We start from the raw sequence: 27,364 nt of genomic DNA, 5'->3' as shown, positions 1-27,364 counted from the left end.
CGCACATTTTCCCATGGGATCTTGGTGGAGGTTGGGGTTTGTTGTTCAATTGGATTGCAATTGCTTGAGAACAAGCAGTCATGGGGTAGGAGGACTATAATGTCTCCAATTTAGTAGGTCCTTGGAGTAGGGGTATGTCAATTTATCATCGCAACCCTAGTGAGTTGACACTTGGTTTTGGCGGTCTTTATTCGTGCAATTACTGTTTATAGTAAGTTAGGGGATAGGTTTCCATTTTTGGCAATGCAGTAGTCACACCTTGGCCTTGACTATATCAGTGTTTCATTGAGCTTTGATATTATGATGCATATTAGAGGTTATCTATGAAGTCTAATTCAGTTAATAGCTTTATGAGTTATTTGTTCTAATTGGATGATGTGTTGAAGGGGGCTCTTTAGTGAAAAGTGTGCAAAAGAAGACTCTAGATATTGAGTTATAAAGGAGTTATTATTGTTGCCCCCACTTTTGTTCTCCACATGTTAAAACAAATGAACCTTAGATGTAGACTTAAAGTGGTATTCGTTTGATTATCTTATGATGAGTCTAAGTCTAGTTTTCCTTAGGCTAGGAGATCTTTATCTGGTTTCCCTTATTTGCCTTCATTTCTAGTGAATCGGGTGGGTTTTTTTGAACTCATGCTTCTTAATGGGTAAGTTTAGTACCTAATCCGATAAAGATCATGTTCCACTCACGACATAATGCAAATATTTAAGGATGAATTTCAAATCCCCATTCTTTATATTGAAACTTCTATAGGAATTTTCAGTTTGCCTTCTCCTCGGTGGGTTTCGGCCCATGAAGGTGGATTTTGAATCAAATGCAGAAGAGACAGCAAAAATGTTCAAGAATGCTCAATTTGCTCAATAATGGTGATTTCCTTGGTCAAAGGTGGCGAGATCGAAGATAGAAATCAGATTAATAATGCAAAATATTGCTTGAAGGTCTACGTCACTGGTTGAAAGTCAAATTGCCTTAGAGATGAATTCATAACCGTCATATTAGTTCAGATCAATGCATTTTGCAACATCGCAGCCTACATTGCAGATATAAAAGATAAGTTGCGAAGTAGCAAAAAGTCCTCCATTGCATCCTCGCATGTGGCAGAACAATTGAACCTTTTCAAGTTACAAAAATGCAAAAATGGTAGCAGCAGTTAAATGTTATTGCTTCATCGCACACAGTCAACAAAACGTTCATTTTCAAGTTGCGAACCTACAAAAAGTCCTTTATCATATTATCGCACGATGTTAATATTGACCCTCAAAGTAGGCTCCAAAGATGCAAAAAGATAGTTGTGGTTAAATCCAACGTTCTCGCACATTCACATGATGATAAAACTTACCTAAGGTCAAGGTTGCGGAGATGCGTATGTAATGATCGCATGATCGCAGAGTTAACTATTGAGTTAGAACTTTAAGTTGCGAGCTTGTGACAAAGAAAACAGAATGACATGTGTTCACATGGGCCCATCATATTCTATAGTCACCAAACTCTCCAGCCAATGAAATAGTGCAACTTGTCTGCCGCGATATACACGGTTGGAAGATGGATCACAATGCAAATCGAACATGGAGTTAAGATGTTTAATTATAGCCGTTAGATCTTTAAGATCAACACTCATCTCATGATTGCATCTGGTTAAAGCTAACTCGAGACCAAGGTTGCAAAGAGGCGATAATGAAGTCAGATTGAATGAATAATGTTATTGAAGGAAGCATTACATAGTTGTTTCGATAAAATGAACAAAACAGTTAAAGTCTAGGCTAGTGCAACTTCACAAGAGAAAGAAATGTCAAGTCCCAGACTATTGCAAAGATGCGAGATAGTCAGTCTGAAGCTTTTGCAAGTTCGCAAAGCTAAAGTCGCGGTTAGTTTGGAAGGGTGCATTGTTGCGAAAATAGTTGATCACAACTTCGCAATAGTTCACTCACAGTTAAGTTTTGAAGCAGAAAGGAAAGATGAAAGATTACCATGTTTTAGTCGTGATCGTTGATTCAAAATCGACGGTGAGAATTCAAGGTTGTAGTGATTGTTGAGATATGAAATATAAGTTTTGGTGCCAAGATGACTGTTACAGATCAAAGAGGAATATGAACCATTTTGAAAGTTTCTAATCAGTTCTGCTTTCTTTCTTTGATGTATTGAACCGTAATAAATGGCTGTTGGATTTCTAAACAGTTCAAGTGCCCCGAAATGTAATAATGAATTGTAATGGCCAAGTATTGAAAGGCCTATAAATGTAACTTTCATAGTTAATGCAAAGGTCAGCAAAGTTTGGTGTGAAATGCTCTTTCGTTTTAGAGACAAGAATTGTAGTGTTTGATACCATTGATTTACTGTTCCATGCATATGTTAGTTTGTGTATTTCTTTCAAGTTAGATTAGAAATCTGAAAACAAACGAAGTTTTATCTCCCCTTTCAATTTAACGAGCTTATAAGTAATCAGAGAATTACTAAAGTTAAAAGAAATACTTCTATTATAGTCTTGCATCTTAGCATCATATTATATCATTCTGCATATAATTCATTCTACAAGTTTTCATAATTGCATTATCAATTACATGGATTCATAAGATGTGTCAATTTTCGGAATTGATCTCATTTCAAGACCAACCCATTGCTTGAGTTAGTTCTGCCTAGGTCTAACTTGGTTTACCTCTTTTGTTCTTTGGTCAAGAACACACCATAGTAGGATTAGAAACAAACAAACTCTTCAAAAATCACCTACAAGGGAGCTGCTGTACCTATAATTCAAAGGGAAATTAGTTATCAACATTTTTCCAACTGTTGTGTTCAACTGTTCTTCAAACATTTGGGCATGAGAGTTATTAAAGAAAGAACAATCTGTTTACCAACAAATATATATTTGAGTTGTAATATGCATGCAAACAATTTCAGGGAAAAGTTTAATTGTGAAGTCTTTTAAGTGAAAGGTGTGAGCAATAAGCTTCCAAGCATTCGGTGTAATTGAGAAGCTACTGAATTAAATATTATAAATGCAGCTCTATGATAAGTTCGATATATCTCATTAAGCTTATGCTTTTATGAATTGTGAGTTCAAGGGTTTTGGCATTGGAGATTAGAGAAATTGGGAATTTCTTCCATTCTATCTGCACTTCGAATTGGCCCTATTTGCCGATAAATTGTGTTTCATTTCTGATTACTAGTCTGCTGTTCGATCTAGATGCCTGAGGGTTTTTTCAATTGCTGGGAATTAATTAATGCTGCTCCAAATTGATAGGAGAATGTATGGCCTTCATTGGGGTATATAATTCTGCAATTCAAATCAGCATTTGGTGTTATTTAATTGTCATGCCCAAAATAACGGGGCAAAAACACATGGATTTTTTTAAATTTTTAAAATTAATCTACCATGTTAAAACCAGTTTGACTAAAGACAACCATAAGTCACAATAGGTTTTCTAAAGTTCCTTATTCATTCTGTCTCAGTCTATCTCCTAGTTGAACAGGGTACATCTTTTTAGAATGTTTGTTTAACTACTGTGATACTCGTTCTCAATGTTTAAAATTACTTCTTAAACTAATTCAAATCATTAAATATTGACCATCAAATATTTAAACATTTATTCCATAGGTTAATTCAATGTTATGATGTTCATCCAATTGAGCCTTAACCAATCCACTATCGTCCTTGGTTACATTAAACTTCATAAAAATTATAATTACAGAGTTTAAATTCACAAAGTTATTAAACATATTTGAAATATTTAAAACTAAAACTCAAACATTTAAAAATAAATTTATCCCCCTTTTAAAGACAAGACATAAATATTTATTAACTAATTTAAATTGAACACCAACAATAATAATTAAAATACTAACTAAAAGATAAAATAAATCAACTTAGCTTAATCCTAACAACTGACATTAACTAATCCATTTACTATTCAAACATCTATCACTATCTAACTCCACCCAAACACCTACTATCTTTATCTCACTTCCCTTTTAGAACAATTGATTTACTTTAATAAAACTTCCATTCATAACATAGTTAATAAAAAATTTAAAATAAGATAAAACAATATTAATTAAATCTAATAATTATTTAAACACTTAAAACTTAATTAAATCCTATGCATAACCCATATTACCCTTGTCCCACACCTAACTAAATCCTAATATAACTAACTAATCAAAATAATAATACTAAAACAAAATAACTTACTATACTAATCCCACAAACTAACTTTACACCTAATCATCTCTAACACTAACTCTACCTACTAACAAAATCTACAAAAATCTGATTTTTAAACACTAACTACCCTCTACACTAACCTTATCCATTTCTCTCTCTCCCCCCCTTCTTTTTGAAACACACATGGGCTGAGAGGGGATGCTGCCCCCTGTTGGGCACACTGTCCCACCACTATCAACACCAAGGAGCAGGAATAAAGGACATGGCAAAGGAGGTGGTCCTAGGTAATAGCATTTAATATATTATTTTTTAAAAAATCCATTACTCCAATCTCCCTCCTCACTTTCAAACTTGACGCCTAGGGATGTACTTTGCAGGGATAGTGATATGTGGAGTTCCCCATGCGTTTGAAGACTTGGATCCAAGTGGGAAGGGGTAGATGAATACTTGGGGGGGTGGGGAAGTTAAGATAAAGTTAAGTAGGTAAGTTTTAGAAATTTCCCAAGTATTTAATATTTACAAATCTGATTTTTTTGATATTATGATTTATTGAAAATGATAAATTTGAAATAAGGTGGAGGTATCTAGACAATATTCTCTGTTAAAAAAGGGGATTAATTTTTTTTTCCCATACAAAAGGCAGAGAGCAATTTTTCTCTAAGAGATGGATTTTTTTTAAGTCTTTTTTTTTTTCTAAGAGTTGGATTTTCAAATTTATTTAGTCTACATGGCAAGGGGATATATTTTTTTTCCTAAGTTGAATTATAGCATAGAGTTCGATGTGGTGTTTATACATTAACATAGGAATAAATCTCTTTTCAACAATTACTAAAAATACTAAGAAATACCAACTAATAAAAATCGAACTTCCTTAACACAGTTTGGAACCAAATTCATAACTTAATATAGCATCATTTCATCTAATCAGCGTTAAATTTATGCGTACACATTTGAATCATAAAGAATATCATATGAAAAGAAAATGTTTATTTTTTTTAACATACGTGGGCTAGCCACTTATTCATTTTATTCAAACATCTGATTCAAGGACTTCCTCGGGAAAGAATAAGGGAAGAAAACGCGAGGTCATAATCGTTTTAGAAATAAGGTTTACAATAAATTTTTACAACATGATCATTATCTCGAGGAGAAGTGTCCCATACATTTGAATTGAAATAACAATTCCGAATTCATGCTTGGCTCCATATCAAAGTAGCCACTACGAAATTTACAATTTACATCAAAGTAACCATGGAGAAACGAAAACTGATTGAGAGACAAACATTTTTAATACAAGGACACATATAATCAAATACTTCCATCCTAGGTTTGTACAATAGGTTCATTAACGATCCAGACTCTGGAGAAGGTGAATTTTTCTAGACAGGAGAAGTCAGCCACAACACCATAACAGATGCCCCTTCCGAGGCTATAATCACAAGAACTTCCATTCTTCCACTTCTCAATTTCCAAACCACAAACATGGTTTGTATTGATGAGGAGGGGCCCATATCACTCTACTCTCTCCCTCTCCTCGTCATGAGGAGAGACTCAGCACTACCCGGAGTCCAATTGAAGCCCTCCTCCCATACATGGCCACTTCTACCATATCCGAGAGTGAGTAATGCCAACACAACCCATATAGTTTCCTTTATAAATCAAATTGCAAAACATGAAAATAAAACATTTAAGAAACCCATCACAATCCCATCCGGTATATGTTTCATCATACATATGAACACACACACACATATGTAGAAGCCTACTTAAGCAATGAAAAACACAGCACGAAAACAAAACTTGAAGGATTCCTACCTTCACAAATGGTTATGGCAACTGAAATTTTTAGAAGAGCTATCCCTTCTTCCTTCTTCAATCCTGGCTTAACTCTCTCTAAAAGTAGAGATTGGGTGAACACTTTTCAACGCGCAAATTTGCAACTAAATAGGCCTCTAACTCAACCACCTAAAAATTGCAATAACTCCAGGTTTAATTAAGGGCTTCTAGGGTCTTCTAACTTAACCCTATCATTAAGACAAATTTTATGGAATATAAACTTGTCAAACTCATGGTGAAGTTTCAATTTTCGCGTTAAAGTAAAAATGGGATATTTGGGTGGTCACCAAAGTCAACAAAAGGGTCTAGAGGGGTGGAAAATGCCCCCAATCCATACATATACCCCCTAGGCACTTAGTTTTCATAAATTTTGGCCCCTAGGACTATTTAAGGACTTATTAATTTGCTTGAAATATTTGGATTTTCTAAAAACTCTAAGAATGCAAACTTACTACTAAACCCTAATTAGAGTAATTAATCTTGATTACCAACTAATTAGTATTAGGTTACTAACCCAATCCATCTCAAATTATTAGGACTCAGCTAACCCTAATTATCATGCTGATATACATATACGAGTTACAAGTGTCAAGTGATTATAAAATCATTGTTACAAAACTTTAAACATTTTACGATTACAAAATGATACACACATTCAAATTACGATACAAATAAAATATGAAACAACGGGGTTTGCATCTTTCATTAGACTCAACCCTGGTTTTCACAAACTGTACATAGGGTCGAATTTTGATTCTCCGTTAGATTTCTCGACTAATAATCTTGCACACTAAATTCACACGTCAGTAGTTCAAGAAAAATCACATGCATATATTTAAAACTCATCTGGATAATCACATAAATCAAAACATAAATCTTTTATATAATTAACTGTTATCTCATTTCTGCTCATATATTTAACCATTAAAAATTGTATTATCAAGGTATTAATCATATTCCTAATTCTGCATTCATTTACTGTACTACATCAATATGTATGTTCATAAAACATTATCAATATGTATGTTCATAAAACATTAAATAACATTATTAAGCATCTGAAAGTTAAATATCACATGACATAAAATAACATAATAATGTCCAGCTTGTTCGACAATGTCTCGACATATTGAGTCATAATGTATCAAAATAACAATGTATCAGCTATACTATGATGGGTTGGGGTGAGGCCTCACATCCTCCACAACTAGGCATGAACTTCCTTCTGGAGTTCATAAAAAGATATGGGTACTGAGATCTCATCTGTGTTGTATCTTCTCATGAAGCTAGGACCTCATCATAACAATCCCACTAGACTCTAACCTGGTCTAGTTCTCGGCCTCGAAGAGCTACGGTCTGTCGAGCAATAATACGAATAGACTTTAACGCTAATTGCCTATTCGACTCCAACTGCAAGGCATTCCGATTTATAATGTGAGACTTGTCATAAATGTATCCTCTAAGTATAGAAACATGAAACACATCGTGGATGCGTGACAAGCTAGGTGGCAAGGCTAGATGGTATGCAATTGGTCCTATCCTCTCTAGGATCTTGAATGGTCCAACAAACCGAGGTGCCAACTTAGAGCACTTTCTGAATTGAATCGGACTCGTGTGCGGTCGCACCCTCAAGAAAACTCTATCTCCAATCTTATACTCTTGATCTATCCTCTTTGCATTAGCTTACTTCTTTTGCCTCTCTTGTGCCTCTCTAAGGTGCTGTCTAATCAAGGTCACCTGCTGCTCCATCTCTCTGACTAAGGATCACTATACACTCTATTCTCAAGTTTATTCCAACTCAAGGGCGTTCTGCAAGGTCTTTCATACAAGGCCTCATAAGGCGGCATACTTATAAAGGAATGGTGCCCATTGTTATAGGGAAACTCGTCAAGATGCAAGTATTCCTCGAATTTGACTTGATGGTCCATAACGTACATACATAACATGTCCTCAAAAATCCGATTCACTTGCTTAGTCTAGCCGTCGGTCTGAGGATGGTACGTTGTATTGAAATTGAGCATAGTGCCCAATGCTGCCTACAACTCTCCAAAAGGATGAAGTGAATGGTGAGTCCCTATCTGAGATGATCTTATGGGGAATGTCATGAAGTCTGACAATGTTCCGCAAAAACACCTGAGCTATGTCTCGTGCTATGTATGCAGTACACACAAGTGAGAAGTGGGCAACCTTGGTCAATGTGTCCACCGTCACCAAAATGACATCATGGCAGCTAGAAGACATGGGAAGACCAACAATAAAATCCATAGATATAGCATCCCACTTCCACTTTGGAATCTCATGAGGCTGAAGAAGCCCATCGGGATGATGGTGTTCTGCCTTCACCCTCTAACACTCGAGGCATCTTGCAACAATGCTAGCAATCTACACTCTCATGCCTGGCCAGTGATATAATTGTCTTAGATTTGCGTGTAACTTCTTAACACGGGGGTGCGTTGCATAAGGTGCTCTGTGAGCCTCAAGTACAATGAGCTCACACAAACCCCCCCAATGAAAGGTACATAAATATGTCCTCTATGACGCAAAAGTCCATCAGACTTCAATGAATACTCTAAATACTTCCCTTCAAAGGGTCTCTGAGAATGCACCAACTGACTAACTTTTGCATAAAGCTCATCTGTTGGTAAATGATGTAGGATCCGCTCTCTCAAATCGGTGCAAGTAGTTACAAATGAAAGCTTATGGCGCCATCTACTTAAGACATTTGCAACCACATTCTCCTTTTCCTTGATGCAATGAACATCAAAATCATACTCATAAAGGAACTCTATCCACTTTCTTTGCCTAGCATTAAGGTTCGGCTATGTAAATATGTACTACAAGCTTTGGTGGTCAAAATGAAGTTCGAATCTATGACCTAGAAGGAAGTGTTGCCACCAAAGCATGAACAATTGCTGCAAGCTCTAGGTCGTCAGTAGGGTAATTGAGTTCATGAGTCTTCAACTTCTTAGACTCATAGGAAATAGGTCGTCCATCCTGCATAAGGATTGCCCCTATACCATCCAAAGATGCATAGGTGCATACCACAAAATTCGTAGAAGGATCTGACACTGTAAGGATTGGTGCACTCGCGAGGGCTCTCTTAAGCTCTATACACTTCTCTGTCCACTCATACTTTTTCCCCTTTTTTTTGAAGAGATTTAATTGGGTGTACCAATCTAAAGAATCCAGCAATAAAGCGTCGGTAATATCCTTCTAGTCCCATAACACTCTTCACTTCAGTGACATTGGTGGGTGTTAGCCAATACATGATGGCCCTAATCTTCGATGGGTCTACTGAGACTCCATCGCTTGATATAACATGACCCAAATAATGTATCTCGAGTCTATGGAATGCACACTTCAACAAGCTGCCATACAATTGTTTCTCTCTCAACTTTTGCAACACTTGTCTTAGGTGCTCTGCATGCTCCTAATTACGAAAATATATCAGAATATCATCAAGGAATATGACCACAAACTTATCCAAAAAGGTACAAAATACTCCATTCATGAGGCTCATGAATATAGTTGGAGCATTCGTGAGGCCAAATGGTACCACGGTGAACTCGTATTGACCATACCTTGTACAGAATGCACTCTTGTAGATATCACTATCAACAATCCTCAATTTATGATAACTTGACTTCAGATCTATCTTCGAGAATACTCGGGCATCCTGTAACTGATTGTAAGAGATCATCAATCTTGGGAAGCGAACATCGGTTCTTAATGGTTACTTTGTTCAATTGCTGATAATCAATGCACAACCTAAGTGATCCGTCCTTTATGAAGATCATTGGTGCATCCCAAGGTGACACACCATGTCAAATATGCCCTTTCTCTAAGAGTTTCTCCAACTGAGTCTTCAGCTCACCAAGCTCATGAGTAGTTATCATGTATGATGCTCTCAATACTGGCTCGGCTCTTGGCACAAGATCTATGTGAAAATCCACTGCTCTAGGTGGAGGTATACCAGGGAGCTCTGAAGGAAATACATCTGCGAACTCCTGCAGAATTGGGAAATCATCGATGGATGGTTCTCCCTCCTAATCTTCCTCTCTGTCACTAATGGTGATAGTGAACAACTGACATCCCTTTCGCATGCACCATCTAAGCTGCATAGCGGAAATCATATGAAGAGATATTGGTTTTTTTACTCCAAAGATCACCCTAGAGATCCCATATTCATCCGCACATTCTACCTTCTTTTTTCGGCAATCCATCTTGGCGCTGTGGCCATAAAGCCAGTCCATGCCAAAGACAACATCATAAGAACCTAGAGGGGTAATTCATAGATCAGACATCGTGGTCATGTCTCCGATCTGAATTTGGCAATTATGCACCATGGAACTAACTGACACTCTGGCTCCTGAGGCTAACTCTACTTCTCAACTGACATCCTGTCTAATTGCCACTAGCCCGCAACGCTCCACTACATATGGAGATATAAAAGAGTTAGTAGCTTCGGAATCAAATAAAACAACAACCATACTACCTTGTATTATATCTGTGGCCTGGATAATTGTGGCTTGATGCTTAGCCTGGTGGTGGTCAACTACTGCAAATACTTTGTGGGATCTACCCATGTCACCAACTGTAGGCTCTGAGATAGCCCCTGTTTGACCACCGAATAACGGTCCCTGCTGACACTTTCTAGCTATATGACCCATGCCACCACAAGTGTAGCACGGTCCTTGGGTATATGCTTGTACACCCTATGATTTGGATTGCTGTGGACCCCCTGATCTACTAGATCCACTATATCCACCCTTGGAAGACTACTAAGTCTTCGCTGACTAAGACCGTGGGGCCTGTGCCTTTTGATCCTGTTTAGGACCCTATGACCGCCATTGCTTGGGCTTCGAGCCCTGATAACCTTGTGAGGGTTTTTGCTGTTGCTGTTGTGGTTTTTGCTACTGAGATTGTTGGCCCTTAGAGGACCCTGCTGCATAGTTCTGATTCCCCTTTCAAGGGGGATCTGCTGTCTTGATTGCTGAGTAGAGTTTCGGTTCTAAGACCGATCCCAAGACTCTTGTCCACCCCGAGTATCCTCAGCAACTAGTGCTATCTCAACTACTCATCTGAAGGTGGTAGGGAAGGCCAAACGGACTGCACCTTGGAGTGAGAAATTTAGGCCCATGATGAAATGATGGACTTACAGTTTCTCGTCCTTCATGTATTCAACACAAGGAAGGAGCTCGAGAAATCTACTCTCATGCTGAGCTCTATGAGGCCCCTCTGATGTAGAGAATGAAATTCCTCTATCTGATTCTGTTTGAAGTGCTCAGACAGGTACCTCTCTTGGAATTTGACCAAAATTGTCTCCCATGTGATGGTATCCATCCTCACTCCTCCTATAGATTCCTCCTATTACCACCAATTGGAGGTATTCTCCCTTAGCTGATGGATTGCTAGTCGTGCCTTCAGATTACTCCCATAAGGACGTAATCCAAAACACCACTGCAGACTCTGTAACCAGGCCTCTACTACTGCTCCGTCAGTGGTGGTTGGAGTTGTATCAACTCCTTGATCTCATCTCCTACATGTCTAGGAGGTCTATCGAGTAGTGGTCCTAATTGATGTATCGACTCACCCTCATGATCGCCCTGTCCCTCAACTTGCCTTGGTGGGGGACTCCTACTCCTCTCTCTACCACCTGCAACGCCTCCTCCAGGATCCTGTGCTTCCCCTTTGGGAATCTGTTGCTCTGGCTGAACTATGGGTTGTAGCCTCTGTTGGACTACTCCAATCAATGTTTGGAGGGCATCCAAAATAACCTGATTAGGGTTCAGTGGTTGTGGTGGAGGTGGTGGTCCATCCTCTTGTTCCGCCCTAGCACCAACTGCTCTACAACCTCTGCCTCGTCATCTATTTCGTGTGATGGGAGGCATCCTACAAAGATCAAAGTTTTAGATAAGTTGAAACGTAATGGTTTTAGGATCCTAGTGTTGAAACATGAGCTCTGATATTAATGGCATATTGAGGACCTGTGAGCGCTTCTAAAGGACTTGTGTTGAGATTGCAAGTTGCATATTTTCCTGAATTTAGTAGTGTTTCAATATAATTGTCTGTGATTAGTTTCAGAGTGGTGATGTGGGGGTTTAAAGAGGTTGCAATAGTTTTCCCTAATGACAATAAGACCCAACACTAATCTTCTATATACCATGTTCTTGTTTTTACATCAATTATTGCATATGTGCATTTGCATTTGTATATATTTGCAAATTGAAAGATAGCAAATAAAGTTGAGATTTGGATCTTGGTTATTTGTTTTGCATATTCTGAAAATCCCAAAAAAAAGCATATATAGTTATACTCAAAAACTCAAAACAACTATAAAACTTCAAAAACCAAAAAATAATTCTACAACATTGATTTAGAGTGAGCCAACAGGGCTCATTGCAAGGGATGTCTCTATGTGTAGCCTCCATTTGGCCATTGTTATGTCCTCTCCCTAGTTGTCTAGATTATATTTTTTACATAATCAGGAACAAATAAAGGTGAATTATATATTCGCTCTATTAAATAAATTAATGGGGCCAATTAAATTAAAATAATAATAATAAAAGGCTACAATAATAAATAAGCGTTGGCATTGCAAATAAAAGCTTTTATATATTTTAAATAAAACCCAATGTTTTAACTTGGAGGGGCCTAGTGGATTTTATGCCTTAAGTTGAATCATGGAGAATTGAAGGAGGGAAAGGTTTTAATAAACTCATTTTTCATCTTGTGAAGGAAATCGCATGAAATTAATTGGGTTGGGAAGCTAAAGTTGAATTGTAGTCATCACTAAATTCTTCATTGTGATTTTAGAGATCTGAGGAGCTGTCATTGGGCGGGAAAATGGACTGGCCTTTTGAGGGAGGCAGAGGAGTGGTGTCGGATTCATTCTACAGTTTTGGTTATTGGGGAAATTTGACATAGAACTTTGGAATCGCAGGGTCTGGTTTTATTTGTAGATCTAGGAACAGAAATTTCTGGCATAGCTACACTAGGATGGCACCTTAGTCTTTTCACCATTGCACTTTTAAACAGTGTTCCACAGGGACGCGTCCCCTATGGCTTTAGGCTCGTACTTGTCCCAGGGATGAAATGGGGATGTGGGGATGGATTTTTGCCGTCCCCAAAGCTGTCCCCTTTGTGCCAAATTTAGAAACGCCCTCGATGCGACAAAAAATTTGGGGCAGGAAACTTGGGGGCGACCAGCAATACCGGGGACGGCTTAGCCATTCATAAAACTTCTAGCTGTCCCCTTTTTTCTAGCTAGTCGGGTAAAGGCAACTGCGGGGAAAAAAACATAGAGCAACATTAGTAGCAACAGTGAGGAAAGATTGCATTTAGTATTTTTATTTACTACTTACTATTTTAGTTGCACTTCTCTTTATTCCATTCTGATTTCATGCATAATATTTGGAGACTTTAGGCATTTGATTTTACTATGTATGCACGTGATATATTATAATGGAGGTACTTTGTATTTTTCATTTGATAATTTTCCATTATTTGATCTTCTAAAATGTCTATGGTAAATGGTTTATCAATGTTATGATATGCATACTTGAATATTTGTCTCTCTATATAAAAAAATCCCCTATGTTTTTAATTGGCATCCACTAGGGTCCCATCCCCTAAATTTTGGCTTTGACCTATTCCCGTATTGGAAACATGTCCCCGTCTCCTAAATTGTCCCCATCCTGGAAACTCCATGGAGCATAGGTTTTAAACCATCACCATCCAACAGTAAATATCATAGATTAAGAGCAACATCTTGGCATTAATGTGAGAGGCGGAGTCTTCTTTGTTAATGGCACTCATTATTGAGGTATTTTTCTGGCTGGACACAATTGGAGGCAATTACATCACAAAACCAAATGAAGGGATTGCTTTAGGCTTGGCATGGCACACTAGAGACCAGCAATGACACAAGAATCACCAAAAAGGCTGTTATGCCACATGTAACATCCTGTTTTCCTTGGTCTTAATTAACAACTAACATACTTGAGAAATTCAGTTATTACTTCAATTTCATAGGAAGACAAATATAACAGTCATATTCTTGTGAAAGAGATTTACTGTTAAAAACAATTAAACAAAATTTCTTAACTAAGAACTTTAAAGAACATCAAATGGATTTACTATAGAAATTAAAATCCACATACCATGCAAAATGGATCAATAAATCATTGTAGGGATGTTTCTGCAATCACTCAGATTAGTCCACAAATACCACTATAACAACTATCATTCAATACTGCTATATAAAAAACAAATGACAATTACTATTAAGTACCACTACATAAAATTAGGGCATCACAAACCACTATATCAATTAGGGCATCGATTACCATTGAATCACTTAGGGCTTCGGATACCACTGTATCACTTAGGGCTTCAATCTCCATTGGATCATTTTAGGGCATCAGATACCATTATATCAATTTAGGGCTTCAAATACCATGGAACCAATTAGGGCTTTAGATACCACTATATCATTCCTTTCCTTCTATTTGCCTTAATTGTGGCAGTAACTCAAGATTAGAAAATATGCTCATATTTATTATTCATATAAGTGTAGGTCAATCCATAAATCTATCTCTCGCATCTAAGTGTAAAATAACTGTATCGATGTGTTGGTAAACAGATTTGTCATTGTAAAATTTGCTCAACAGAGTGTGTGTGGCAAATCGTTCACAACAGTTGGATAGGCCCTTGGTATGCGGCCTTCCTCTACGTTTAGAGGGGCAACTCCCTTGTATGATATGATTTTTAAAGGGTTTTTCAAATAAATAATCTAAAACTTCAAAGATTGAGAGAAAGCTGTTTAGGACGAATGCACCACACGACCTCACAACTTTCTTGAGTAAACAAGAATGATAACAAAGGTGATCAAGAACTATGCTTGAAAATAACGAGTATTACCATACAAATTCATGATTCATAAACACTCGCACAATACCATGAGAATGCTTACTACAACTATGACAATTTTGATTTTAGAACAAGAAATCAAAAGCACATCTCATTTCATTTCCTTTCACCAAGGACATAATAGAGATTTTCGATTTTAGAGATAAAAACTGTACGTACTTTCCAAAATTTATCTCTTGATCAAAATTTTAGCATAGTGTTCCCTTATTTTAAAAACAAAAAGTCCCTTTACAAAGCCCAAAAGAGCCCTTCTATAGACACAGAGGTTAATAACTATCTTCCAAATACATGATTTGGGTGAGGTTAATTAACCTCAATAAAATTAACCAAGAATGACTTGAAACTTAGACCTTACACCTTTTGAGAGGAAGATTGAATAATTAATCCTTGCTGATCTCCTTTTGATATTTGAATGATTCATTCAAGTTACATCACTTTATTAATGAATGCATATCCTCCTTCTCATGAAGAGATCAAGAGCATGTGGTGTGTATGAGTGCGCTGAATACTAACTTTATGTTTATGATCTCTCCAATTGTGCTTATCCCTACCAAATGTGCTTTTCTTCCATGATGACATCTATTGAAGGGCTGACCCATGTATAGACACAAGCACCAAAATTCTCACCTGTCTTGCAATTATCACATATTGTGTGAGAGTATCACATAGCATTCCATTGAAACAATTAGGTACCCAGTCTATAATTTGATTCATGCCTCTACAAATATTTGATAAAAGTTGACAAACTTTATGATTCATGCAATTACTGCATCCCCAAGAGATAGCATTTTATTGACTAATTCCAATGCATTGACTTTAGCTACCTGTGCATGTAAGAAATGTGCCCTTCAAATAAATGATGCTATCAATTATGATATATGTTGCTTGATAACCTTCCTTAAGGTGGCTTTGTTAACAAAATGCTTGTCTTTCCAAGTCTCGTCTTCACCAAGATCCACAACTAAAGTGGCAACTAGCTTGAGTTCTCTGAGGTATGTCCCCTTCTTCTGCAGTTGCATTTGAGAGATCTTGATATCTATTCAAACATTTACATATCACATCATTATAATAGTCTGGGAGTCACTTGTCATTGGAGCATTTTGACAGACAATTGCTTGACGCATTTCTCTATCAACATGTTCACTGCTTCAACGAGGATGCTCCGTCTGCACTCACCAAAAAGGGAAGAATGATATGTATGAGTTGATCTGCTTGCAATGCCTAGGTTTCAAACTACTCTGTAAATCTGGTGAAAGTGATTCTTCCTAACGGAAATGGAGGGTCTAAGACATTTTGGAAAGTGACAAAGCATGGCTGGGAAAGCCCATTATTTACATAGTGGTTTGAGTACTTGAATCTTGTCACAGTGATATCTCGGGCTTCATCAATTTTGCACCGCAGACTATAAGGAGTTGGAACATTCTATCAAACACTTATTGTGCATCATCACCTTTGTTATATCAACTCCCAAATTAACTCTCAAGAACAACTTCCAAATGCTTGGGACACCAAATTCAATGCAAATACGAGTGATTAGTCAACCAATATTCTTGGAGAAGACTTTTGATATAGTTCATGCAAGGCCTTGAAGATTCTATGCACACACAGACATCAAGAGAAACACACCATATGCAACTTTATTCTCATTTGGTGGACAAATAAACATTCTCTTTTTACACATGAGCTGTAATTCATCAAGAAATCTCGTATCGCTGGCTGGAGATAAGATGAGATTATTTGGCCATGAAGATTTTGAATTCCCCCTATCACCTCATTTGGAACATTATATATTGGGTGAAATGTGATGAGAAAATGTTTCGGTTTGTCTTCTTTTCTCTTGCAAGGTTATCCCGGTGTTCACGAGTGCCAAGGATATGAAGCAATATGATAAAGGTGGTGGAGTGACATGTTTTACTTTGCATTTTATTAGACAATTTGAAAAACGCTTCATTGTCTGTGCTTCCACGTTGCATTCAAATGGAATGGGTGATTCAACATCACTCATTTTATGCATTCAACACCCTCAAATGTTATGCTTTCCATATTCAAGTCTACGACTGCATTGTGAGCTCAAGTAGAGATGACATCTTTGTCAAATGAATCACAGAGCAAATATGTTTTGAATGTACCATATATTTTCTAAAGCATCCATTTCTATAGAGAAGTTTTCACGACTGGAGTAGCTCATTTCATCGTTTGGGGTAGTGCTGCTACTTATGCCACATGCTTTCTCTTTCATGTTGAGGTAATATGTCATTCCAGGCATTGGCGGAAATGCACTTTGATATTGAATGAAAGTTACACCATAATCAAACCATCTATGCGCCTTGGATAAGATAAGACTGTCATTTCTCTGAGATAATTGGACGAACAAGTCACATGCAATGTTAATGTTTGTTTAAGCATTTTGTCAAGCAAATCACGGACAATATTCTTCTTCTTGTTTCGGCATTTGCAACATTCTGATCTGCCTGTGTGGAATCTAAATCTCCAAACATTGTTATTGGGTACCTTTCACTTGATGTTGGGGAGCCACACCATCGGCATCAATAGCTTTGATCTGGTCAGAGAGTCCACCTGAGGAGATGCTAGATTGTCTCATTGCCAGGTGAATATCTTTGGCTAATGCACCCAACAAATGAGATAACAAGCCTCAAGCTTTGGAATTCTAGAAGATAACTCTTCACCTGTATGATTGGCATGTTTTTCTTCAAGGGCCTCCTCGAAGATGGCGACTTGAGGATTTCCAATAGGATTTAGGTACTTAAACGCCAATGTAAAAAGAATCTTCTGTAAACATGTCTCAGCTCTTTAAAATTGCTTTCCCAATGGTAGGTTCATCAATGCTGCTATCATTGTTAGGCTTGTTTAATCGATCATCAAGTTACTCATTGATGGCTATGGAATTCTGACCATACCTCATAGTAGAAGTCCAGTATCCCTATATCCACTATTCATCTCATGCTCCCATCTCGGCACTTTCTTTTAGATGATCCTACTTCCAGTTCTTGACCTTAATCGGCTAAACAAAGAGGTTAATAACCGTCTCAACAAGGTTAGAGAATACATGATTTTGGAGAGGTTAATTAACCTCCTCCAAAATATGTAATTTGAATCTTATCATTAACCTTTTTGAGAGGTTAATGGTGAGAGAGAGAATACGTGATTTTGGAGAGGTTAATTAACCTCCTCCAAAATACGTAATTTGAATCTTATCATTAACCTTTTTGAGAGGTTAATGGTTAATGATAAACTTGAAAACACGTAATTTGGGTCTGTCCATTAACTTGCAATAACTTGGGGCTCAGAAGCCAGATTTTGAAAATTTCAAGTGCTGGGTGGAGCAAGGAACGAGCCGGAGATATGAAGATTCAGAAATTCACAAAAACTTGGAGATAAAATAATCATTTCAACGATTAAAATGAGACATATTTCACAAATAACCATAGGATCAACAAGGTCAAAATTGAGACATTTTGATAACTGGGTAACACGATAAAATAACTCAATTAATCTTACTTTCGTCTTGCATATACATCATAAAAGTAAAAATACTTGATTCTAGGCTTGTCTGTGTCTGTTGTACGCCCAACAACTTGGGGAGAGGTGAAACATTGTCAAGGGCTTAACCACCAAACCTCAGACCTCAACTTTATCCTCACACAATCTCTAATGAGAAATACCCTCCCTACCCGAAATTGGACTTGGAACATCTGTCATCTATTGAGCATCTTGGTATTCATCCACACCACAAGACTTGACAACAGGAGTTCCAACAACGGATCATGCATGAGCTATTAAATAATTCATATTAAAAATGATAAACATTGTCATGTCATAACTGATACTATTTTCATGTTATTGCAGATTCTTCTCTCTCACCTCTTCACCCTTTTCCTTGGCTACACAGTTGGGTGAGTCCCAGGTGTTCAAAATTCTCCAGAACAACTGGTTCTGTCAATTACACAAGAAGATTACATGCATCCAACATTTCACTATCTGTGGTTACATGATCATGTTCCTATAAGATTCCAGAATTGATTCTAATAACCAGTGACATAATAATCTACACTTTGGTTCTCGGTTATTACCTGTCATAAATGAGGCCAAATTAAAGTAGTTTAATCTCTAATTCAAACAAGATATCAAACTGAATCTTGCTGCATAGATTCGATGCTTATCATAACTGTGACCAGAAAGATTTTGTTCTTTAGACTACTTGAAAATATTATTGGATAGTATAATTCATTCCAGATTTTATTGCATTTGGGAAAAATGATTCCATAAGGGTTGTATCTAATTTATAATGAAGGTTAAAAGAAGAGGGCTGTTAACAAAGGACATGGAATATGCAACAAACTCATATTGGATGGAGAAGGAAGATTGTATTGGAGCTGTAATAGACCTTGTCAAAGAATAAGATTTTTGTCTCAACTTGTTTCGTGTGAGTTTTAAATTTTGCAACAGAGCCTAGAATGAACACACCAATCATGGATAGGAAAAATTGGTATTACTTCAACTTAGATCTCAATAGTGGAGCCAAATTATTAAATACGATAACCAACAGAGATAGTACAGAAAATTATTGAACATCAGTACTAGTGCAATATGGAGACCTTTCCTATCTCCAACTACAAACAATCTAGCATCAAAACTGAATGAATTTGTTAACAGATATATCACTGTTGTATGAATGTATGGCGTTCACTATACTCGTAGCTAGGTTAGGATGGAACCATGAAGATGCAACAAACTCAAGTGAGAACAAAGCCGATAGTCGTTCCCAATGACATCCAGTAGCAAACAATTGGGTGTTGCTCCCATGGCAAACATAAAGCATGCACGACACTAATCTATTCAAGAAGTCGTATCCGAGCTCCACTCTGCCACACTTGCTCGCAAATATCGTCTAGAATGCCTTTCTCCATTTCCTTGCCCGATGCCATTAATATGGGATGCTATGCTGACTGTAAATGGTTTCCACGCACTTGCCAACGTACATAACATTGCCGATGGTTACTCAAAAAGAATGAACCAGAATTTACCAAGGAGGAAAGAATAGGGGCTACGTCCTATTCCCAACATGGTAAGGGGTTGCATCCTTCCGTGAGTAAAGACTACCTTGTAGAGAAAGCTTTTCCAATCATTTGTATTACCTGCATTAAGAATTTAGAAATATGGAAAATATAAAGAAGGGTAATATGTCTAACTCCTCTCTTAGCTTCCATATAAAGGGACAAGCCGAGACTTCTTGGTTCCCATCGGTTAAAAAGATTATATGCCCATTCGAATTCTAAGTATTAAATCGATTGGGAAAAGAGAGGGAAAAGAAAATAAAAAGGTTGGAAGAGAAGTTGGAAAGATTATAAGACCATTCGAATTGCCAAATATTAAATTGATTTATCTTGCGAAGTGTTATCGTTTAAAAGTAAAGAATATTAAATTAGAAAGAATAGAGTTGGAAGATTGTAATTCAAAAATTATAATAATTCAAATGTTATTATAATTGTAGATGTACATATAAACATCACTTTATTAAATTATTACATTATAATGGTGCCAAGGCATTTTTATATTATATGCACATATATAAATATTTATTAAAATAACATGATGAAAGATAAATTAAAATCTTTTGAGATACGTTTTATATTTTAACTCAATTATTTTCTCAATTTATTTATTAAATAGCTCATGCAAGTCCCATAGATGTATCCTGTTTCTAGTCACTAGGCCCTCAACCATTTGCCCAGTGATGGTGATGCTCTTGCCTAATTCTTTTTTGACAATGCTTCCACCCCTTCGACGTATTTCCTGCAAGGAAATTCTCTGTAATTAAATTTTAAATTATTTAATCATAAATAATCATAATGGTTAACCTTCATCTCAATTCCATGAATTCGTGATTAGCGATTGACGAGTATGTTATCTTCACTTACCATTTCGCCAGATTATAACAAATTAAACTGCCAACTGACTTCATGTGAACCTCAATGGCTATATTTCAAATTAGGTCAAAAATTGGGATGTAACACCACAGCTGGGAATCCCAATTCTTTGTACATTAGCCCAGATATTTGTCAAAAACAAAAATCAATCATTATTAATTCATATTAAGTGGCATCACAGTTGCTGCATGCTTCATTCCAGTCTAATTGAATTGTGTCAGCCTGGACGCCTACTTGAGAGCTGTAGCAGCATTATGATTTTTTATTTCAAAACTAGTTGGTCCCTCAAAAAACGCAGCTTCATCTTTTCCAGGTATGATTTCATTGTACTTGATGTTTTAGTTGAGCAATGAATCCATGCTATTGAACTTATAAATTAGAGTTGCAGTTAATTGTCTCAGAATTGTTTCATTTCATAGTCGTTCAATTCTTTGCATCAAATTTGTCAAAAACAACAGAAGGAAAGGAAAAAAAACAACAAAAACCAACAAAAAATCAGAATAGCAGCAAACTAAAACAGGTATCCTCATGCTGGGCAAAGACTTCTTGTGAAACAAATTCAATATTCAGCTCAATACACCTGGCCGGCATCTTTCAGTCATTCTTTCCAGATTTAAGCATGATGTCAAAGACATGGCTCTCTCATGCCAACCTTTCTTGGGATACTTTTGTTCATCATATTTGTTACCCAAAGAGAGTATCATGTGCTCACCTGCAAGGCTGTACATGTTATTATGCTCAAGAGATGGATTTTAGGGAGCTAGAGGCCTTGTTGATGTATTACTTGCTTCATTAGACTTCTTGAATCCAGATTTCGTTTTACTTTATAGAACTTGGCTATCCTAATTCAAGCTGAAAATAAATCTGTTGGTTGCAACCCTAATGATCCTATTTACAAAGTGTAATAGGGGCCATAATTACATGTAAGCTAGAAAGAAGGGAACAAGACCTGACATATCTATCACACATTGTATCACGAAGTAATAGGTAAAATACTTGCTTGTTATTAATAGAGACCGAGAGGTCATTATATACAAAAGAATGGACCGATGATTCCTTAGGAAACGATTGTAAAAAATAGAAACATTCTATCCTAGCTGAAGGAAAGTTAAAAAAGCTACAACTAACTAAAGCTAACAAATTATTAGAATCATTCTAATATTTACAATAGTTTACAAATAGATTACCATTAGCTAATAATAGATGATTATCTATTATTGTAATACATTGGTCCCCATGGTGTTGAGCTCCTTTTGCTACCGTGTATGTTTCCCACTCGAGAATTATCTTAGTTTAATCTTGAAACAGTAATTCTAATTTAAGATGAGAATCACAATATACTCAAGTATAATTTAATAAACTGAGTGAAGAAATTTCATTATAATATTCATCTTTAAATTCTAAATAATTTAGAAGATAAACTTATTTGATTTTAGAGCCAAAATTTGTTATTGTTTGCAACTCTTATTCAATTGAATATGATTTATTTGTCCTTTCTTGAAGAAGTCTTATAACATGTTTGGACTCCCACAAGCTTTCTCCATTCCTTGAAATGTCCTTTCTCTGACTGATAACAAATTTTTTAAGATGTTGCTGCCCAAACAAGTTGGCTTACTGTCCCCAAAGAAGTTTTTGTGGTAATGGTGACCCGAGAACATTATTTGCATAGACTATGCACACACACATGCGCGCGCGCACACACACACACCAACAGTTGATAAACAATATTGACTGAAAATGAAATCAATTGTAGGTGCTACTACTCGATTAGGAACACTTCTAATGTATAGAAATAACGAAATAGAAGAAGTCTGAGATTTTTATAGGGCCGATTTTATGGGTGGGAGTGTGTCACAGTTAGGAGTCAGTCCAAATTGGTCATTGTCTATTAACCTCCGCTGTCCATACCATTCTCAGAATAACACCCAATTGGTTTCAAAATGCTGTACACTAAATCCTCTCGAGCTTACAATCCGTACACGCACTATCCCACTCTCCTGTAGATGCCTCCGTGTTGGAAGAACGTGGAGCTCTCGACCGCTAGGTAAGGGCCACATAATTTGTCCACTTCCCACGTGAATGTCTGCTATTCAACCGAGGTTTAGCAAGAATGCTGCTACTCCACCAGAGTGAGCTGATACGATGCTTTAGGTGACACGTGAGTTACTTCTGTCTCATGGGCCCTATGCCGACTGTCCACCAAGTTGCTGTATCAAACTACCCTATAGTCTGCTGATACACGTACTTCACACTTGCAAACTTATCTCCATTGATTTCCCTTTAACTGGCTGTACTCTTTTCTTGTCTGCCGTAATCTTGTTTTCTCCTATATCATGGACCACTGATTCTGCGTTTCCCCTTGCTAGTGTAAACCAAAACTCCCAATAATCTTTACTGTTAATTGTTGGGAAATGGATTGAAACAAACATTGGAGCTATGTCTAGTCTCCCAAACTTCTTAAAGGGTTTCGTCCTTAAGAAAGCCAGCCACATTTAAGCAATCGATTTTCACAAACAATATATTAATATATTTTTCATGGATGATAATCCCAAGGAGCTTGTTGCTTTTATAACCTTGATATGAGGGAAAGTACAAACAACTAGGCAATGTGGGATAAAAGCCATTTTCATCTTCTAATCACTTAAGTTACTTTTTGTTATAAAATGATTTTAAATCATAAAGTAACTTTATAAATCCACTTTATAAAATAAAGTGACTTAACTATAGCAATGCTCCTCCACTTAAATATTTTCCCAACTAAACCAAATAAACTCCTGTGACTGGTTTGCATCCTCACGATCAATGCTGTTAGCGTATTTGGATGGGGAGATAAACCAACAAGGTGCCAGTAAGGCCTAGTGCGGAAAAGGGGACATTAGAGTCCTCCCTTCTTGGGATTGCTTGCCCTCAAGTAATCTTAGTGCCGGATGTTGCAGGATTGATTAGCCCTTCCAAGTGGTGTCTTTATATAGAAAATCTTTCTAGCGGACTACATACTCTCTAATGGATCTATTATGCAGTTTTCTCTCTCTGATCTCAATCACTTCCGCTAGAACCAAGACTAGTTTCTCGTCTTCATCCAGTGGGGGTAATCCAACGGAAGGTACTACTTGCTGACCAATCGCCTTCTTGAGGGAAGACACTTGAAAAACATTACAGATTCTAATGTCATCTGGCAAGTCCAGCTCATAAACAACCTCTTGGAAAAATAACTTGGCTTTTGGAGAGGGCGACAAATCTGCCGCTATAGCATAAAAGTGAGAAAACTTGGTCAATCTGTCCACAACTATGAAAATGGAATCTCTGCCTTGCACTCTCGACAATCTTGTAATGAAGTCCATGGAGATACTCTCCCATTTTTGTGTTGGAATAGGGAGAGGCTGTAATAATCCGGCCGAAAACTTGTTCTCCGACTTGTTTTGCTAACAAGTTTGGCATTCTCTAACATGCTGAAGGACATCATCCTTGAGGCCCTTCCATGAAAACCTTTCTTTGACCTGCCTATAGGTTTTGAAGAAACCAGGATCTCCGGCTGATGGTGTATCATGAAGAGTCTCCTTAATTTTTTCCTTGAGCTTAGACTTTGGCATGAGAAAGATCCTATCCTTATAAGAAATCACATCATTGATTACCTTGTACCTTCTGTCCTGGAGCTGCCCATCCATGATCTGACAAGTTCGAGTATTCATAGAATACTCAACCTGTAATTGGGACTTCGAATCTGCCGATATCTTTGAAATGGCACAATACTCTACTACTGAGGGTCTCTTGGAAAGCGCATGAGCAACTAACATGCGGAGAGTGCCATCCTTATTCTTCACCAAAACTATCAAAGAAGCAAAAGGGCTGGGGCTGGGTCTAATATGTCCCATGTCTAAGAGTTTCTTGGCTATCCTTTCTATTTTCTCTTTATAGTGCCTGGAGTCATGATAAGGAGTGGCAATGACGGGATTGGCGCCCTCCTCTAACTCAATAATATTCTCAAACCCTCTATCTAGGGGAATACCTGGGGGTATCTCTTGGAAAACTCTCTTGTGCCTATCAAGCACTGACTGAATGTCACATTGAAACTGCTGTCCTCAACCTAAAGCAGCCTTAGAGAAAATGAAACAGTGTGCTACCCACTTAATGTCATCATTCTATAATTCAAATGTAAACTACACTATTATTCTCTTTGATGTCTCGGATGCCTGATGTTTGTCTCCAGGGATAACACAGACTTGACTTTTTCCTTCTGATTGCAAGTCCCTTTCTCTCTTGTTCCAATCATTCTTATTCAATGCCTCTTTCTCCTATGCTGAGTTGTCACTCGTCTCGAACTCCTGAGAAGACTGACGAGTCTCCGTTCCTGTATTTTTCATATCTGTCTCTAATATGTATTCTGCTGCCTGGTTCCATTTTTCTGTTGATCTCTTATATATATATCTTCTGCATGATAGAATAGTCACGACCTTATAACTTAGCATTTGATTTTATGTTTTATTGTTCATTTATATTATTACATTTTGATATTAAATGTATATTTCAGATAATTACACATGTATACAATGATATTTTTAAATACATTCAATATGTATAATTGAATATATGACTATATTTAATTTTCACGTTATAGCTCTAATATTTATATAACATTATCATTATAGTGGTTTATCAGTAATTTTACTTTATTCATTAATTAATATATCACTTTCATATAGTATTATTACTAATTAATAATTTGCATTAAATGTTTATATATAATATTTGATGTATATATCACAGTAATATTATTATTATACTTAATTAATATATAAATCAGATTACATGATAATTTGATTCAATATACTATATTATGATCTTATTATACTTGCCAATTAATATTATATTATACTTATTAATATTTTATATCTTTTATTATTATTTAATTTAGTATTTATTTAATTTTCAAGATATTCATTCTTAAATTCTATTCTGGAATTGGGGGCATTACATACTCATACTCTGACTTTCTGTGCTTCACATGAATTCCTACAGTACTTGCGATGGCAAGGTTCGTAGGAGAAAGGGTTGGGATTTTTATTTGTAAAATGTTTTTGACATTAATGTTTATAACTGAAGTTACCCATTCAGATATGGATGTAGATGCAGTACGAGAAATGGGCGCACCGATGTGTGGAATATTTCTTGGGGTTCTGTATGTGTTTGGGTGTATTTATACATAAAGAAATGCAAGAAGTATACATTTTTAAATTATTTGATAGTATTATACTTTATCATTGATCAAGATAAATATTAAACGCCAATTAATAGTTCACAAACATTCAAATAAGCTGTAACCTAACTTACTGATTCAAGTGCAGATGCGAATGTGGTACGAGAATCAGTTGTGCAGATGCGTGGATTTTTTTGGGGGTTTTTTATGTGTTTGGGTTTTGTATACACACACACAGACACACATAACAATGCAAGAAATATACAGAATTAAATTATTTGATAGTATGATACTTCATCGTTGATCAAGATAAATATAAATGCTAATTAATAGTTCACAAACATTTAAATAAGCCATATCATATAATACCTAATCTCTTGTTCATTATGGACCTAAACGGTAATGACTTGTGAAATAAAATTGGACCTAAGAAACTATTGTCTAAGCCATGATATGAAGTGGTGGCAACCTACTAGAAGGTGGCGTTGAATTTAGTGGACAGGTTGGCAACTTTAGAAACCAACCTCGGCCTTGAAGTCTGACTTTGTGGAGATGGCAGGGATACATAAATAATTGAGTAATAATTTAAAGATATAAAGCAGAGAAATAAAACTAAAAGTAGCAAGACCGCGAAGTCTGTAGTCCGAATTCCGTTAATAATAAAGTTTGGTTACATATCTCTTGAGAATTAAGTTTCCAGCGTCTGAGCTTGCAAACAATAAGAGATGCAAACAGATGAATTATAAAATAACATAATAGATGCATTTAACCGAGTTCAAGAGTATATGTTAAATAATTTTGGCTTCAGATTGCACATTGCACAATTTGGAAGTCACTCTGATGGAAAAATTGCATCCTGTGTGCATCCCCACGTATCAGCATCTGCCTCCACTTCCAACTGCATCTAAGTCGACCTCCAGCCCTTCATTGAGTGTAACCGGTATGTAATTTATAACTATATATATGTTATGATTATTTTTAAAGTTTGAATAATATGTATTTATATCTCTGTAAGGCCAAACCCAGTTATCCCAAAGATAGGGAGAACAATCAGCAAAATGTCAAACCTGCACCTGAACTAGTATCTTAGTGTTAATATTGTTATATATTCCATTTGTTAAGCTGAATTTGAGAGACCATAAAAAGGAATGCAAGCTGGGGAGAGAACTATACTTATGGACCCATTTGCATTGTGATTATACAAGCAGATTGTATGGTTATTTGCTTATTTTACCTAGGGATGAAAATTTGGGTATTTCAGATTTTCAGGCATCACGTTTTTTCTCTAAATCA

The 27,364-nt window shown here is 36.6% G+C and overlaps 1 protein-coding gene across 2 annotated transcripts in view; it reads left to right on the top strand.

The window, feature by feature from the left end:
• LOC149556032 (phosphoesterase) overlaps positions 1 to 27,364 on the top strand; it is a 141,883-nt gene that overhangs the window by 13,883 nt on the left and 100,636 nt on the right. The window lies entirely within an intron of this gene.

This window comes from Cupressus sempervirens, chromosome 5, assembly GCF_028749045.1.
Source record: "Cupressus sempervirens isolate cs-2001-9-10 chromosome 5, ASM2874904v1, whole genome shotgun sequence".
Lineage (NCBI taxonomy): Eukaryota > Viridiplantae > Streptophyta > Pinopsida > Cupressales > Cupressaceae > Cupressus > Cupressus sempervirens.
Note: the sequence above shows the minus strand (reverse complement) of the source record. Positions and strands in the feature narration are given on the sequence as shown.